Source organism: Aptenodytes patagonicus, chromosome 28 (genome assembly GCF_965638725.1).
Source record: "Aptenodytes patagonicus chromosome 28, bAptPat1.pri.cur, whole genome shotgun sequence".
Lineage (NCBI taxonomy): Eukaryota > Metazoa > Chordata > Aves > Sphenisciformes > Spheniscidae > Aptenodytes > Aptenodytes patagonicus.
In genome coordinates this window covers 2,774,141-2,785,729 of record NC_134976.1, presented here as the reverse complement: position 1 = coordinate 2,785,729, position 11,589 = coordinate 2,774,141, and the positions used below count along the sequence as shown (strand labels likewise).

General features: G+C 50.5%; 1 protein-coding gene across 1 annotated transcript in view; it reads left to right on the top strand.

Annotated features, from left to right (window-relative positions):
* The first annotated feature begins 536 nt into the window (after nucleotides 1-536).
* Nucleotides 537-11,589, top strand: part of LOC143171606 (leucine-rich repeat and fibronectin type III domain-containing protein 1-like protein) — a 60,300-nt gene continuing 49,247 nt past the window's right edge. The window contains exon 1 of the mRNA XM_076360660.1: nucleotides 537-662. The gene's annotated coding sequence lies outside the window, so the exon portion shown is untranslated. The remainder of the gene's footprint in view (nucleotides 663-11,589) is intronic.

Below are 11,589 nucleotides of genomic sequence, written 5' to 3'. Positions count from 1 at the left end.
GTGAGGCCGTTTCCTCTCATCCTAGCGCTTGGGAAAAGAGACCGACTCCCAGCAGCCTCGCCTGGGCATCACCAGCACCAAATGAGGGCACTTAACCCCGCTTTTACCTTTTATTTTATTTTATTTTTTTTTTTTTTCCTTTTAATATCTGAAGCACCTGCCGGTGCCTTGTAATTAACGACCAATTAATGGACAACCCTAATTCCTCAGCCGCTCTGCCCGGCTCAGCAGCGGGTTGCCCATCACCGGGGTGGTCCCGGGGGATGCTGATGCTCTCCGGACCCCCGGGAGCGGGATGCGCCGGGGGGGGGCGGCGGCGGGGGGTGGGCTGTACCGCTCGGTACCGAGCGGGCGGGGACCGCGTCTTCCCCTCCTCGATCGCCGCACCGGGGCTGCGGCCGTAGGGTGGGGCGGGGCGCTCCTCCTCCTCCTCCTCCTCCTCCTCCTCCTCCTCCTCTTCCTCCTCCTCCTCCTCCTCCTCCTCTTCCTCCTCTGCCGCCGCTGCGCGGAGCCGGGGCGGGGCGGCCCCTGCGGCAGCGGCTCTGCCCGGCTCCGCCGGTGCGGGTTGCACCGCCGGGGTACGGTGCAACCGGCCATGGACGGCGGGGGAACGGCCGGAGCGGTGCGGGGCAAGCCGCCCCTCTAGGCTCGCCGTGGGAGAGGTGAGCGGGGGGTGCGGGGGGGGGTTCCGCGGGCGCGGGAAGGCGGGGGGGGGGGGGGGGGAGGTTGCCGGCCTCGCAGCGATGCCTGGGGGGCTGCAGCCGGGAAGGAGCCGGTGGGGAGCGGGGCCCCCCGGTGTCGTGTCCCCCCCCCGTCCCCCAAATCCTCCTCTACCCACCGCCGCACCCGAGCATCACCGGCGGAGCTCGGGCGCTCCCTCCCCCCCCAACGTTTGTCCTCCAGACTTTCTGGCTTTTAACACTCTCGGCATCGCGTAGAGTAAGAATAATACGGAAGGGACCAGCTCAGAGCGATGGTTTCGTGATTTATCTTCTTTTTTCTTTTTTCCTTCCCCCCCCCCCCCACTCCCCCCCCCCCTCAAAGAATAGTTCTTGACAAATTGCAGTGTCATTGTCAGATGTGCCTTCCGCTGCCGTGCTCGGTTTTAACGCTTCGCCCCGAAGAGAGAGGTAGGATCCACCCTTGCCGTTGCAGGCACGCGTTGGTCCGTGCGGACGCGGCTCGAGCCACTGGATTTGAAGCCCAGGTGGCTGGAGCGGATTTTGGCAGGGCAGGCGGCTTCCTCGCGGGCAGTTCGGAGTCATTGGAATGATGGTTACTGATGCTTTCATCTTGCTTTTTGTGATTTCCCTCCCCCCCCCCCCCCCCCCAGTTTCTTCGCTCCTGGAAGCGGTATCTGGATGGCGACGTACGCCCGCTCGGTTTGCCGTCCCATTTTTTTTTTGCAGGGTCTTGAGCGCGGCGTGTCCTTTACGCGGTGGTTCAGCCCGAGGATGGCGTGTTGCGGAGGGGCGTAAAAGGCCACGGCGAGCTCGCGACCGTGGCCGGTGTTAACATTAGAGCGAACCAACCCTCCAGGCTCATTTGCTCTCTGGCGTGGAGCGACTGACAGGACAGTTACAGGGGAGCGTGTAGCGTTCGTGTCGGGGGTGACAGCGTTGTCATTGAGACGGGCTAAGGCGATTCTCCGCGATCGAAATAGCGAAAAGACCGCATAGACCGTGGAGCTGGACCGAATTTCCTCAAACAGGAGGAAACCTCCTCCGACGGCATGCCAGGGAGCAGAGCAGCAGAGGAATTGGGGGCCTCGTTACCCGGAAAATCAGTTTGCAAATGGGGTTGTGTTTTAGCAAAGGGAGATTTTTGCCCTAAAAAAGCCCCAAAATCTCCTATCACAGCTGAATTTTATTTATTATTTTTTTTTTCATTCTGCAGCTGGAGGTATATGAGTGAAAACTCTTGCTATGAAGCATGTAGGGTACTTAATCTATTTTTAAACCTTAAAAATACCTTTTATAGTCCTTTAAAAAAAAAAAAACAAACAAACCACTAGCAGTGGAGATTGGTTGCACTTAATGCTCCATTTTTTTCATGTGCCTGGATGATCATAATTCACAGGCAACTGGCCATTATTTCTCCCCTCCCCACCTTTTCATAATTTAGGAAGAAATTATATGTTCTTAATCTCCTGTATGATTTTCCAGGTTGGTAACCCGGGTGACTCCGAGATTGCCAGCGTCGCCGCAGGCAGTGCAGCATTTTCTCTCTGCTACCTACCAGCTTGTCTGATGCCGTGGCTGGAGGATTTTTCTCCGGCGCAGTGCTTGCTTGCTGCGCTTGCCGCGAGAGGGCCCATTCCGCGCCTGGCTTTGGTGACGCGCGTGTGGGGACGGAGCTGCCGCTCACTGGAACCCACGCTTTCCCGGGAAGGGGGGGGGGGGGGGGGGGGGGGGGAAATAAAATCTCATCCCCCCACCTGGGCTTTGCACTGATGCTCCTGGGGCTGATAGATCTGTGCTGTTTTCAGAGCTGTCGGGATGTTTTTAGAAGTGGATTGCATGTTGTTATAACCTAACGCTCGCGGTGGAGCGAGGCGGAAAAAGTCCCACGCTCCTGTTGTCGGGGTTGCCAATGCTTTTGTTCAAAATCCTCCGTCGGAAATAAGCGGCGCGTTTAGGATGCTCCTTGTTGCCACGGGAGGTAATGTCCTACTTGGAGCTGGCGGGTGTGAGCTTAACGGTGAGTTACGGGCGTCATTAGGAAGGCATTCCTGCCGGCGGGTTGGCTTGCAACGCTTGTGCTTCCAGTTTGCAGGTCGGAGGTGGCGGTTGCGCGCCGTGGAGTTTTTGTTCTTGCTCCAAATGAGGTGTTTAACGTGGGTTCACCGGAGGGGGGGAAACTGTTAGGTTTAGAAAAAGGACTATTATAATCATCTCGTCTCCCCTGCTGCCAGAAAACTCCACCAAACAGTTCTCGCATCAAGCTCGTTGCCGCTGGCGAGGGTGGAGGACTGCTCTTTAGAAAGAGATCCACGATCCTGGCCTCCAGCGCGAGGGAGAGGTTCCAGCGTGTCCTTTGGCACCAGGTTCTCCTGCAGACCTGACAAAGGGCCCGGACGGCCGCAAGACAAAGGTCTCCAGGGGTGCTGTGCTATGGGTGCCAGGAACTTTGCATGGCAGCCTGTTTGAAGGCTAAATTAGCACGTTTACAGCCCGAAGCTTCTTAGTTGGTGTTGGTTCCCGGCAGGCAAGGCAGAAGCAGCGTATTCAACTCTCTCGTTGGCCTCAAGAGCGAAAGTTTCTGCTCGGGTCAAGCAGGTCCTGCCGTTCCTGGTAGTGACATGAGTGGGGTGGATTGCCGCTGAGAAACGCGCTCCCAAATAAGCACGGACCCTTCTCACGTCGCTTGTCTCATCATGTCTTGGCCTTTTTGGTGATGGAAGGTTTCGGTTTCTCTCCAAAGCAGATGTTCTTTTTGGACGTCCGAAATTGAGCTTTGAAAAGGAAGCAGTTGTACCCACCGACGTCTCCCCTTTGGAGGGGAGAGTTTGTCCAGAGGGAGGTTTGTTCCGTATCGGCCCTTCTCCGCCGCTCTGAGAAAAAGGACCTTCATAGCTGAAGCTCCTGGTATGGGTGAAGGGAAGAAATTGCAGACTTCTGTTTTCTGGGGTGGGGTTTGTTTTTTATTTAGTTGGTTGGGTTTTTAAATTTTTATTTTTTCCCATTATGGAATTTACTGAAAATTTCCCTGTCCTAACTCCTGGAATTTGTTTTTTTTTTTTTTCTTCTTCTTTCTTGCAAAAGCTTCTTTTTCGTTAGAAGATTCAAAAATCAGGCAGGGAGTTTCAAGCTTTTCCCATCTTTTTCAACCAGCTCTGCTCGCCAGTTCTGGTGGTGGGCGTTTGGAGTGGGTTTTCCTGCAGACTGTCAATGAAATGCCATGGCGACAGCTTCTTGGCCCAGCAGTATAATCAGGCTGATCAGGTTACTCCCTCCTTTATGTAAAAAAAAAAACCCCAAACCAAAAAAACACCCATATAATTTGCTTGAATTAATTAGGTATTAAATGACTGGATATAGATTCCCCCCCCCAATACTTTCTGTGCACCCCGGGTCGGGACACTGCAAGGGGACACTGAACGCTCAGGTGAGGATGATGCAGGTGGCTTTTCAGGTGGGCTCCTCGTTTGGCCAGAGTCTTTGGATGATGCAGGAGATGGACGGACAAAAGCTAAATGCTTCCTATTGCAGCTGCAGATAGGAGAGCATGTGCGCATGCCTCATCTGATCCCTGGTCCCCATGACAGAAGGGTTTTGGGTAACGATGGTCGCGGTTGAAAATGAAGGTGAACTTCACTGGTGTGGGCCAAGTAGTATTTTGTTTGCTGCCTGAGCTCCGCTTGGTTGCAGCTGGATTCCCACTTGCCGCTCCCGCTGTTGCGGTTGACCACTGTCCCGGGAAGGGTTCACGTGTCGGCTGTCCCTTAGAGGGAATAAAAATCAGGCTTCTGGCAGGTCGTTGCAAGATGAACGCCTCTCCTTGGGGTTCACAGATGGGCCGCTCGCCAGTCCAAAGTTGGGTTTGTTTGGGGTGGGTTGTTTTTTTTTCTCCCCAAGTGTTGGTTGCCAGCCGGCTCGTAGGTTGCCTAGGGCAGAGAGCATGAATTCACAGCAGACGTTTCTCATTGCGTTTATTTTAGAAAAGGGGGGGGGGGAAATCATTGTCATCTGCCTGAAAGATTTTTTTTCAGTAATGTAATAGGGGAAACACTTCTGTGGATTGAATAAAGGGAATTTTGTTGCAGTGGGAAATACCGGACAAAGGAAAACTCTTTGTAATCTCAAAAGAGAAGCTGCGCTGACGTTTTGTTTTGTTTCTTTTTTTTTTTTTGGTAACAAATTGAATCTCCACTTTTCTGATCCAATGCTAAACTCCGTGTCCTATTCTAGAAGAGCAATTAGTCTGGGAAAACTGGTAACGCTTAACCCCAAAGTGACAGGAGTTCACCATGAAGCAGCGTGTCTTTGAAATATGTGCATATTCTTTTCTAATCGGTAGCAGTCCCACTTCCAGACAAATTTCAAGGATCACTGAACCTCTGCTGAGCTCTGTCACGTGGGCTGAGTGCAATCCTGCAAAGACCAAGTCTCTCCTCCTTGCTCTGCTGTTCGTGCTTTCGCTTATTCAAAGCTGAATTATTAATATTCTTATGGATGCTCTGTGGCACCCAGCCGTTTTCAGCCAGGCTTTGTAATATAAAAGCGGGAAGTTTTTGTTAAACTTCAGTCTTGCCTGACATTAGCAGCTCGTTATCATCTGAGGTGCTTGCGAGCGTACCCTTCGTATGGTATCTAAAAGCAGCATTTTGTGGTACCTCTGTATGATTCTCATCTTTAAGTTTATCGAAACAATTGTACGTGACTTCGTGGCTCTCCTTAGCGCTCAAAATCTCCGCAATATCAGAGCGGGCTGTGGTACTTGCGCACATCAGGAGTTTGGTGTGCTGCTGTGCCGGTCTTTAAAGAGTGCAGGTAACGTTGACCTCCGCTTGCCTTTGAACTTCATGAGTTGGGAAGTTCTGGAGTTGCGGGGAGGGGTGGGAGTGATAGGAGGTGGGAGGGAGACAGGCAGCTTATAAAAAAAAAAAGCTTTTAAATTGCTATACTAAAAGAGTTAATAGCTTGCGCCCACGTCACTGACGGGTTTTATGTTCTTTTTGGTGTCTAACATGAGGTGGAATCAGCTCCTAGATGGATACGCTTTGTAATTTGGAGGTGTATTTGCCTGTCTGTCTTCTGGGATGAATGCTGGGAGCCCTGGCCGTGATGAAAAATAATGCGTATTGATTAGAAAATATCTTCCGGGGTCCGGTTTAGCACAGTCAGCAACTTGATTTCAAGCACAGGCCAATCCGCTCACCGTGGTGGACAAACAGTAAATGAAATACGCGTTGGTGCAGAGACGCGTGTCCCAGAGTGCACCGAGGAGGAACGTTCCTGTGGGAACTGGTGTCTTTCTGTTCATACTGCCTGGGAAACACCTTCTGTACATCGCAGTAAAATGGTGATGTCACTTCTGCTTTGACTTTGCGTATGTGCAAGATAGAGCTGGAAGGTGCAGCCTGGCTTTCATATGGGAAGACGACTGTTGTGGTTTAATCTCAGTCGGCAACTGAGCACCACGCAGCCGCTCGCTCACTCCCCCCCACCCGGTGGGATGGGGGAGAGAATCGGAAGGGTCAAAGTGAGAAAAACTCGTGGGTTGAGATAAAGACAGTTTAATAGGTAAAGCAAAAGCCGCGCGCGCAAGCAAAGCAGAACAAGGAATTCATCCACCACTTCCCATGGGCAGGCAGGTGTTCAGCCATCTCCAGGAAAGCAGGGCTCCATCACGCGTAACGGTGACTTGGGAAGACAAATGCCATCACTCCAAACGTCCCCCCCCTTCCTTCTTCTTCCCCCAGCTTTATATACTGAGCATGACGTTACATGGTATGGAATATCCCCTTGGCCAGTTTGGGCCAGCTGTCCTGGCTGTGCCCCCTCCCAGCTTCTTGTGCACCTCCAGCCTTCTCAGTCAGTAGAGCATGGGAAGCTGAAAAGTCCTTGACTAGTGTAAACACTACCTAGCAACAACTAAAACATCGGTGCGTTATCAACTTTGTTCTCACCCTAAATCCAAAACACTGTACCAGCTACTAGGAAGGAAATTAACTCTATCCCTGCCGAAACTGGGACAACGACCTTCCACATTCGTGCTGAAGTCTCTCTGTTTGTCTTGCTGGCTCACTTAGATTATTTTGCCAGCTGCGCTTTATGTTCAGGAAGGGCTTCTTGCTCATTTTCCTGTCCTCGAAAACGGTTTGGACTTAGCCTATCGCTTCAGGTCGTGACTGAAGCCAGAGAGAAGCGTGAGTTGGGCGTTGGACTAGATGACCTTCGGAGGTCCCATTCCAACCTAAATTAGTCTGTGGATTCACGGCACGTAACAGCTGTTAAAACGGCGGTGTTTTCCTGGTGTGCTCTGTGCTAGGCTTTTATATTTCTGCGTGAAAAATAATGATGGGAAGCATTGCTTCTGCGGTGCATTTGCCTGTCCGTGCTGGTTGCAAGCCAAGTCTGGAGAGGAGGTCGTGTAACTACATGACCATAAACTCAACCCGGTGTGACAAACGGTGTCCCCGAGCATGGCGCTGGCTGGGGCCAGGACTGCCTCAACCACAGCTGGTGGTTCCTGCTGGGAAGCTGGTTCGTGTCCTTTTGGGTGTGTAACACGGGGAGCGTGAGCCCTAATCTGTCCGCAAAATGCTGTGTGTGGGCGTACTTCGAACTACACTTGTTACGAGCATAAGCCCTGCCCTGTATATCGGTTAAACCTGAAAAAAGGGTTGAGAAAATTGCATTTGGCACCCGCTGATAATCATCTGCGAGCCTTGGATCCGCTGCCCTGTTGTGCCCGGGAGCAACAAAGGTTGTTCTCTAGGAGAAGACCCTGCAAGGAAAGGCCACCGCCACTTGGGAGGAGGTCTGTGGCGGTCGCAAAGCAGCTGAGCATCCTTCGGGAGCTGCGAAGTTCGGTGGCAAAAGGGCAGCAAGCTCCCTCCGTCGAGGGCTCGCAGGCACTTCTTTGCTGTGGAAAAACAGCGGGGTCGAACAACCGCGTATTTCCTTTTCTTTGTGGTTTTAAAACACTGATCTATTTAGACTTGCTGCTAGAATTGAACCTATTTCTTTCTACTCCCTCCACTTAGCCGCCACAAGAGACTTGAGGTGCGGAATCGCTCTTTGTTTCCAGCTGGAACGAAGCACGGTTCCTGGCACGGGTTCCCCGGGTGACGTTCTCACGAATTCGGAAATAGCCTTGCTTGGAGCCGCCGTCTGTCCTGCTCAGCTGCTGCCGAGGCTAAAATACGTGCAAACCCCCTTCTTTTCAGGGCGAAGCAAGCATGGGTTCCCTTCATGCTGAACGCGCTTGAAACAGCACGGGCGCTTTGAGTGGTTCTTGTTCCCCTGATGCCTTGTCAGGGACGCTTTTTTTTTTTATTAGACAAGGGTTCTCGGAGCAATGCGATTTCCTTTTTTTCTTTTTTTTTCAACTGAAAAATGAGTTGGGTAGGATGAACGGCGGTATGTAGAGCTCCACGCTACCCATCGAAGGGATTGGGGGTAATGCTGTCTTGAGGAAGGCTGTTCCATCTACCGGAGGTTGATTATTTTCATGGCTTCTAATGAGTCGTTAAACCAGAGCTTGGTTTTAAGAGGATGTTGAATTTTCTTTTTTTGGTGCTAACAGGAGCTTGCCTGAGGGTTGATGCACACGTGAAACGCCACGATTCACGTGTTCTCCCTGTAAAGTGGGTTACAAATGCTTTCGGTCTTCAATATCCACTATATAAAATCACTAGGTAACATAGAAGAGCGTAGCTCGCTTCTCCTTTCCCAGGAAATATGTTTTACATGTATGGAGGGCGAAGTGGGCATGTTGTTTGGACTTGTCCTTTCAAACCGACCAGGCACGTGGCGGCCTTCAGACGCGAACGGAGCCTCTTAGCACTTACAAAAGAAGCCAGATTATTTATCTTTTTTTTTTTCCTCCTTTTTTCACAGCTCTTCCTTCTCTCCCTGCAATTAGAAGCCGTTTCTGTGAAACTACAGACTCTTAAATCCACCTGAGAGCAGACCCCCTTTTCGCCGAGCTCCCCACTATTATTTATGCCATCAGCAACGGAGAGAAATTCCAGAACAGCGTTATTGTGCGGCGCTCGGATTATCACAGAGCCGCCGCTTTTGCTGCGGTGGCACCTTTTTCCTTCTGTTCTTATTTTTCCGTCGTGAAATGCAGTACGCGTAAGCAACGCTAAACCAGGTCATCAGCATTAAGTTTGTCCATATTTGCGCCTGCTTAGTGCTGGCTTTCTGTACGGTATTAAGCCCAAAGCGGGTGTTCTTAGTTTCATCTGATCGGTTTGGGGTGCCGGGGGGGGGGGTGGGGGGGGGGGGTGGTGTTTGCATCAGAAGCGTGGTCTGGGGTGGCTAAATCAGCCTGATTTAAGGGGGATTTTGCGTAGATGGATATAGAGTTTGAATTTGTGGGTATTTTCTTCTCGGGCTGAACTGCCAGAGCGCCGATGAACAACTAAATGGTAGGATTTTTACGTGTTTGGTGTGTGGTTTTTTTTTTTTAGGGCCAGCGCTTCCTTCTAAAACACAGCTTCTTAATCCTTTGAATTCCCTTGAATAGCAGGATGCCCTAGGGCTGGATGTGTGTGTACGTGGGTTCACCCCCCCCACACACACACCCCGGTTTTGTATTTCCGAGGGATATTTGCATGAGAATGAGCAACGGCACAGCATTTTTGTGTCGGGATTCCTGGGCCAAAATGAATTGGGCTTATTCGTAGAATTAATGGGAAGAAAGAGGAGATCGTGGCCGCTTCCGCCTTGCGTTGAAGGAAGTCGTTTGACCGTGGTCTTGACCCGTTGTTGGCTGGGACGTGTCGGAGAGGGACCTTTTGTCTGTGACTGCGGTGCAACAACCGGGAAAGCTGGTGCCTTTTGCAGCTTCTTTACCTTTTGGCTTTTACTTGCTTTACCTTCTTGAATTAAACCTTCCAAAACCGCCCGTGTTCTTGCTTATGGACGGCCACGAGCAGAGCGCGGCACAGCGGCGCTGTCTTACCACGCGTAAATACTTGGAGCCGTTCAGCCCGTCCCAAGATACTCGGTTTTGTCTTAATGCTTCAGCAAACGCTCAGGTTACCACAGCGCAGGTCTGAGTGTTTGTCTTTAGGTCAAGTTTTACCCCCCGAAATATTTTTCTTCAGTTGTCTTTTTTGGATGACTGATGTCAGCAGCATGTGACTTGTTGAATCTTGCCTTTTTCTTTTTTTTTTTTTCCTGGACCTCTGTCGAGGTCAGAGGGTTGCTAGGCTGGATGTGTTGCCCAGAAATTATTTGTATTAAGGAAAAAAAAAATAATAAAATACAATAAAATACAAAGAAAAGTCTTGGCAAGGCTTTGGTTCGTCATGACGCAGCTCCTATTCCAAAGTAGCTGAAGGGTCTCCCCAACCTGCCGCTTGTGGAGCTTTAATTCATTCTCATTTTGAAGCCTTGAATTTGTTTCTTTCCTCCGATTCTCTTATCTTTTTTTTTTTTTAATGAAAACGTTCTTCCCTGAGTCACCGTAACTAAGATCTGAACTGCAAATTATGTTCCATTAGGGAAAAAGACGGGGTTCCCCAACCCCCTGACTAGTCATACCCAAGCAGAGGAAATCAGTAGCTATTAAAGGAGCCAGGATGGGAAAACCAAATGAAACTGGGTGCTTTTCCTGCGTTGACGTAACCGAGGATTGACGCTTGGCTCGCTTCGCTTCTCTCTGACATCAAATGCCTCTTCTAGGAATATTTTTATAATAGCGCTGGGCTGTCTGCGGTTCCCGAAGTCATTCCTGTTGGCTAATTTCATAATTTCTTCCCCTGAATCTCCAATTTAGCACCCACACCTTACTAATTACCAGAGCTATGAGCACTGACGGGGAGTGCTTTGGCAAATCTACAGATTTCAGGCGAGTAGTTGGCCGAGATGGGCGGAAAAGTGGAGGACGCAGAAAACGGAGGTGCTGTGAATTGTTCAAATGGCATTTAGGGGTCCTCTTCCTCCGCCTTCACTTAATTAGAAATGAAATCTGCTTTTATGCCGCAGATGTTATATATGTTATTTTTTTTATATAGATATATACACACACCCCACTTAAGTGGTACCTTTCTCTGTCAGTACGTTACGTGTTGCTTAGCAAGCCACCTTGGTTATTATTTTTGCAACAAGATAAAAAAAAAACCTAAAAATGAGCTAGAGAGAACAACGAGTGGCCTCGAGGTTGGCGAGGAGAATTCGGAATCGGTGTTTTATTTAGACGAGGATGGGAATAGTGGGCGCTGGATACAGGGCATGGAGGAAAAGAGCCTGTTGGGAACATCCGCACGAATCAGCGGCTTGATCTGTTTGAAGTTTTTTGCTTTAAAATGTCGATCAGCCCCGTCTGCGAAGAGTGAAAACTACAGTCCTTGTCGTGCTTCTGATTTGTGGGTTTGGGGGGTGGTGGTTGTTATTTGTGGGTTTGGGGGGGTTTTTTGGGGGGGGAAGGTGTCCCTCTATTTTTTTTTTCTTCTTTGTGAGGATGTGGTTGTGTGTGGTGGGTTTTTGGGTTTTTTTTTTTTTTGGGGGGGGGGGTTGGTGTTTGTTTGTGAGGGGTTCTTTTGGTTTGGTTTTGGGTTTTTTTTAGCTATATCTGCAGCTGCCCTACGTAAGCTGCTTAACTTTGCAGCTCTGGCAACCAGAGCGTAGGCTGCATCTTTCCCCGGAGGGACCTGAAAGCTACCTGTGTCCGGGCACGTATCCTTTCTTTTAAGGAGGAATGAGCTAAGGTTTGGCTTTAACAGTTCACACGCTTCCTAAAACTAGTAAAGCCACTCCGGGTACGGTTCCGCTGTGCAATGCAGGGTGCTGCAGAAACCTCAGAGTTCTTTCTGAAGCCAAGTTCCGCTGTGTCAGCGTGCCGCTGGAGGTGAATCAGCCCTGACAGAACCACAAATAATTAACCTTGGGCGCAGAGCTGCGCTAATGC